The sequence below is a fragment of the Halyomorpha halys genome, unplaced genomic scaffold (assembly GCF_000696795.3).
Source record: "Halyomorpha halys isolate HHAL.00 unplaced genomic scaffold, Hhal_1.1 Scaffold142.1, whole genome shotgun sequence".
Classification (NCBI taxonomy): domain Eukaryota; kingdom Metazoa; phylum Arthropoda; class Insecta; order Hemiptera; family Pentatomidae; genus Halyomorpha; species Halyomorpha halys.
Window position 1 is genome coordinate 760,042 of NW_027113471.1, and position 6,479 is coordinate 766,520.

Genomic DNA, 6,479 nt, shown 5'->3' on the forward strand with positions numbered 1-6,479 from the left:
GCCAGAAGACAACCAAGGGTGAAGACGCACTAGTATACATATTCCATTTCTTGGATTATGTATGTACTAATAATGTTATACTTTTATGAAGGGTACGAAAAAAAGGGAGGGTTTCAATTGCTACAGTTAGACTATACTACCTTAATTGAACCCTGCAATCATCACCTTATAATGCCAGAAGACAAACCAAGGGTGAAGACGCACTAGTAAAGATATTTCATTTCTTGGATTATGTATGTAATAATAATGTTATTATACTTTTATGAAGAGTACGAAAAAAGGGATGGTTTCAATGGCTACAGTTAGACTATACTACCTTAATTGGTAGTACTGACCCTGCAATCATCACCTTATAATGCCAGAAGACAAATCAAGGGTGAAAACGCACTAGTATACATATTAAATTTCATGTATTAAATATGTATGTATTAATAGTGTTCTTATTTTCAGGATATGTACGAAAAAAAAAAAAAAAAAAAAAAAGGCGTTGTAGTTTGCCGTGATGGATTGCCTTTTTTATATTTTCGTGCGTTTCTCTTCTAGAGCTCTCTGATCTGCCTTTGTTTGTGCTCAGGTTCACAAAAATGAGGGACATCAAGTTCATGGACTCGTTTAAAAGTAAAATTATCCCGCTGTTCAGGACCATGTCATTATAATAATTAAGAACAAAAACGTAAAAGTCAGCATTGTAGAAATTAATGGAATTATACCCAGCACAAACTATTCCAAAAAGTATTATAAGGAAATTTATTATGAAACAAGACGGAGGTATTGCGTGCTTTAGGTTTAAACTTAACATGGAGTTTCATTTTAACAGTGAACTTATTTAAATGAATTGAAGTGAGGTTCTGTAAGACGTGCTGTTCACAATATTTCGGGACGGCGGTTAAACTACCATAAGTAAGATTATGTTAAGACAGATTAAGTTTACGACAAGGATTACAGGCTGTAGATAGCACTTAGGAACTGACATGATCCTTGCACTCATTTTTTTCCCCAGAGTATATTGAAGGATGAAGAGGATTCGAAAAAAAAAAGATGGAATTTTTCTTTGTTGGTCAAATCTAGCGGGCTCAAACATGACTATGACTATTTTGTATATGTTTTAAGAGACTTTTATTATTTTTTTCAAGAACCAAATTGAATAATTTTGACCTACCGTTATCTGGAAATCCTTGCTGATCACTTGCGTGTGTTAACATCCATCTGTTTGTGAGTAGTACCAATAACAAGATAGCTGTAAAAAAGAAACAACTGAGGCTGTTCATCATGTTCGTGCTATGGCGGGTTCGTGAATGAATTACTTCCTATTTATCATTCATTTTAAATACAAGGCCGGATAACTCTTTATCTGTATATGTCACCACTTACGTGAACTGTATCTGTTACTACGTATTAGTGAACCAATCAGCATTTGATTGTTGCATCAAATCTTATTTTTGAAATGTAGCCTTTGGAATTCTCAATTTAGCAAAAAGTACTTCGGATGAATGCCTGAACAATTAATAGCCTTCTTGAAACAATTAAAGGAACAAAAAGATGATCAAAATATTTTAAAAAAGATAAAGTTGAACTTTTGATTCTGATTTGATAAAATGATTTAACTGTTTAGTTGTTCCAGTTAGCTCTGCAGACCTTGCACCTTGGCCTCCCGAATCAGCCTGGAGAAGGCAGTTGCCCAACTCGCAAGCGTGGAGAACGCTTGCGAGTTGGGCAACTGCTTTCCAGTTTGTTGTATTCAGCTCTTTTTTGCCCTCCCTTTTCAAATATAGTAGCATTTATTGTTGAGCAAATGCGTCCTGGTGAATTATTTTGAGCAACATTTTTTCATCTCCCTCCCTTGCCATTTCTGGCTTACGGGATGCGGGAGCAATGGGATAGTGCACATGTCACTGCTCCCAAGGATCACCTTTTTTTTTTTATTCTTTTATAAATTATACAATTATTAATTTTTTTTTTACTGTGGAGCAGCCCAGCGCTAGGTTGAGCGCCTTACTGATGGAGCTGCACCTTGTACACTGCATCCCTCTGGGTGCCTCCTGCAGTTACCAGGCTGGTCCAGCCCTCCTGTTCTCAGTCTGGGTCAGCTTCCTCATCTTCTGGTGGCTCGCCGATGTTGGGCGGTCAAGTCTTCCCATCGTGAAATGAGTGGGGCCCACCACCTCCTTCCACCGGTAAATGAACTCCCTGAAGAATGGATAATTCTCTTCTTCTAACTAACAGGGAAAGTCCGATTCAGCGAGGGCGTAAATCCCGGTCGATCTCAACAGCCTGGCTCGGTGTCCTTCCATGGCAGAGCAATCTATTATTACGTGTTCTGCTGTTTCAGGAACTCCGCACGTTGGGCACCTGGGGTCGATGTTCTTTACAAAGCTCTGCAGCTTTCCCCGAAACCCCCATGTCCTGTTAGGACTTGTGAGACCCAATAGTCTGGGAGGACCCATTTAGCCTTCAATCTAGAAAGGACGGTAGGGAAGAATTTTCTCAAGGTAGCGCCCTTCTGGCTTGCTACCCAGTTTCCATTCCACTCCTGTATTGAGTCCGCTCGCAGTATTTTCTTCCATAAGTTTGGAGTCTCACCGATTCTCTCTCGGAGCTCCTCAGGCAGCGCTTCTAGTCCCTGCCTCTTTACTTCATACTTAAGGACATCCTCCCTGAGGATGAGGTCCAGGTGTATCGCTCCGGCCAGCACTTGCACCGCCTCTTGTGACACCGTTCTGTATGTCTTCGTGACCCTCAGCAGAGCCAGTCTCTGTATGGTGGCCAGTCTTCTCTTCTGTGTCTGCGTGAGGTTTCGGCTCCACGCAGGGATGCGTACCTCAGAATTCCTAAGATCACAACTTTATATATGGTCATCGTTGCAGGGTATCTGAGGCCCCAAAATACACCCCCTATCCTACTTAATCCATTGAGTGACAGTGTCACCCTATCCTTTAGACACACCAGGTGAGAAGTGGCATCGAATATTCTCCTTATCCTCACACCAAGATATGTCACCTCCTCACACTCTCTCCTTGGATATCCATGGTGATAGGACGAGCCCTGTCCATGGAGCCTCTTATGAGTATGGCCTGAGTCTGCCCATCTTAACCTCCATGCCTTCATATCATAAGACAATTACTGACCAGTCTCTGTTTGCAGATTCACTGTTAGTTCTCCTCCTGCATGTTTTAAGGTTTTAGATCTCCCCAGAAATTTTACAGAGGACTTTTCGTTCAAATCTCTCGATTCTGATTTCCAGGTAGCAGGTCCTAGAGCTGGGCTCATCAAGGAACAGTTTCCACAGAGCAGAACCTAGGACAGAGTCCTGTGGGCAACCTCTTTCCATGGTAGAGAGAGAGAAATGCTTTACTCAGCCATGCTTCCCAATTACACTAGGTTGCTACAATACTTAACATACCCATCAACCCATGTTTGGACATACATACATTACATATATCCACATGATATGACAATAATTTTTTTCCCCGTTCCTTTTTCCTTGTTCCTCCTTTACAATCAGTACTCGTCAGTAAATAAAAATATTACAAATACTAAACAAATATTTTATTTTATTTCATTTTTTTATCTTTCTTTAGTAATTTCATTAGAATGAACAATTTTATTCTTTCTATCTCACTCTCTCAGTCCTCCCCTTTCCAGTGATCCACGATCGATCCGTTAAACAAATTTGTCATCAGACAGCAATGTAAAGTCAAACCAAAGACATAATAGTCACCACAGTAGATCAGTTTATACAAAAAACACAAATTAAAATATATATAAATATATATATAGATTTAGGAAAAAAAGTTATTTAAAAGAAATACTTCAATCAATAGATAAGTTAAAAGAAATAATTTAATGAATAAATAAGCTATGGGAATAAATAAAAACACAAATCGACAGGTCCGAAAACAAATAAATACACAATGAATAATCTATTTCAAAGAAGTCACCTCATATCTTTACCGTGCTATCCTCAAGGTAACTCTTCAAGAGGTTATATAAGTTGCTGGAGACCTAATAGTACAAGAGCCGGGAAGAAAAAAAGGCAGTTATCTCACCCCAATTTTTGATTACTTTAATGAAAACTATGTATAATTACTAGTCAAAATTGATGGGTCTGCCAAGTATAGGTAAGGGGAATAAGACATGGCGACTGTTTCAAAACCTTTAAAAAAAACATTATTTTTTCTTTCGGAGCTTTATAAAATACCTACAACACTAGAAAATCTAAGAGAACTATATTTAAAGAAGAGTAAAGTTGCTGAAATATTTGTCCTAAAAGAGCTATTTACGTCGAATAGTTTTCAAGATATAGCTTTTTAGAATGCAAAATTTCTTAAAAATCTACTAAGAGATTAGTAGTTAGTTAATTTATTTTGAGAAATCTATATCTCAGGAACTATGTGACGAACAGATGTCTATTAGCACTCAAAAAAATGCTAGTTTAATGGACTATACATATGTTTATGACCTTTACCTTCGTAGGAATAGTAGTTTTCATGATATTTGCTAATATAAATTGATTTATAGTTGTTCGGACAATAATTTTGAAAAATTTATGAAAAACGATATTTCAGAAACCATTGGATGTACAGATGTCTGCCAGCGCTCAAATTAAAGCTAGTTAAATTTAGTACAAAATAGTTAATTATATTTATCATTGTAGGAGTAGTAGTTTTTATGATATCTGACAAAATAAATTTACAAAATGTTAATTTCAAGCTGCTCGTATAAAATTTTAGATATTTGAAAAAATATATCTCTAGATCCATAAGTCGCACATATGTCTGCCAACACTCAAAATAAAGGAAATTTAACTTACTATAAAGAAGTTTATGACACTTATCTTCGTAGGGGTAGTAGTTTTTATGATATTCACAGATGAATATAAATTTGTCCGAACAACTAGAAAACTAGTACTCCTACAAAAATAAACGTCATAAACTACATTATAGCTCATTAAACTAGCTTCAATTTGAGTGCTAATAGACATTTGTTCGTCAAATGGTTTTTGAGATGTAAATTTTTCAAAATAAATTCACTAACTACTGATCATATAATGAGGTATGGATAGTTGACCGTAGATTAATGCTTGGAAAAGTTTGTTGGGGGGTGCGGTCAGCAAAGAACAACATAAATAAACAAAACCATATTTATTTATTTTATGCCGACGTTTCGACCGAGATTCAGGTCTTCATCAGGGGTTGTGGCGTAGAAGGTAGGTTTGTAACTGTCAGTTTTACGCCTAACTTTGTAACTTACAGTTTCACTTCTACGCCACAACCCCTGATGAAGACCTAAAACTCAGGTCGAAACGTCGGCATAAAATAAATAAATATGGTTTTGTTTATTTATGTTGTTCTTTGCTGACCGCACCCCCCTCCCTAACAAATTTCTCCAAGTACTGATCTTCTAGTACGTCCCATACAACATTTTTATAAATTTTTGCTTTTTAAAAAGCTATATCTCGAAAAATATTTAATGTAAATAACTAGGGCATTAGTAGTAACTAATTAACTAGTATTAGGGCTCATATTTTAACAAATTTACTCTTCTTTAAATGACGTTCTCTTTGGTTTTCTTGTGTTGTTCCTACTTTTAGAGATACAGAGCTCCGAATGAAAAATTAGTTTTTTTTAACGTTTTGAAACAGCCGCCATTTTTTATTCCCACAACCTATACTTGGCAGACTCATCAATTTTGACTATTAATTATACATAGTTTTCATTAAAGTAATCAAAAATTAGGGTGAGATAACTGCCTTCTTCCTCCTCTTGGGCTCTTTTAATATAATAATTTTATAATTTCAGGAGTATGCTCGGCCATCAAGAGCTGTCAAAGGCGGAAGATTTATCGAACAAGAGGAGCATAGGATACTCCGCCTTATCTTCAACCTCACGGCGCACTCTCGGGAAGGCTTTTACGGTTCCCTTGCCTTTCGTGGATTCGGGTGGCTCGAGAAAACTCGTGGTAGGCTCGTACCATAGTTATCACCATACTTTGCTCATTACGGGGAAAAGTCGTACGAAAAAAAATTGCATATTTGTAACAACATGAGCCTTTCATGTGACGGGATGACTCCATAAAATCATTTTCAATATTGATTCTATGACAACTAATCAATGATTGAATGTTTAGGAACAAATTGTAAATTTCTATTTTATTTTTTCGCTATAGCTTCTGTTTAAGTAAGAGGCCCCCTCACTTCTGAACAGAAATTCATGATGCCATCTAGTGGCAAAGATAAGCGGTAAGAAGCCTCATCTGTTACCCCACCTGTGGTTACTTATTCCGATATTCAGTCTACCCAAGGGACTCCTTCAGCAACTCAAATGAACTCTTGAAAACTTCAATCACAATATATATTACTGCTTTCTCCAATTCAGAAAATAAAGCGCCGCTATCTTCAAATCTTAACTGCCATGCTATATCGGGATCACCTCTTGAGAGTATGTTCTTAAAACTATCTTCTAATGACCAAAATCACGGTA

The 6,479-nt window shown here is 37.0% G+C and overlaps 1 long non-coding RNA gene across 2 annotated transcripts in view; it reads right to left on the bottom strand.

The window, feature by feature from the left end:
- LOC106678414 (uncharacterized) overlaps positions 1-1,288 on the bottom strand; it is a 20,565-nt gene extending 19,277 nt beyond the window's left edge. For both annotated transcript variants that reach the window (XR_010844397.1, XR_001342756.2), the window contains exon 1: positions 1,160-1,288. This is a non-coding gene — a long non-coding RNA (uncharacterized lncRNA). The remainder of the gene's footprint in view (positions 1-1,159) is intronic.
- Positions 1,289-6,479: the final 5,191 nt, after the last annotated feature.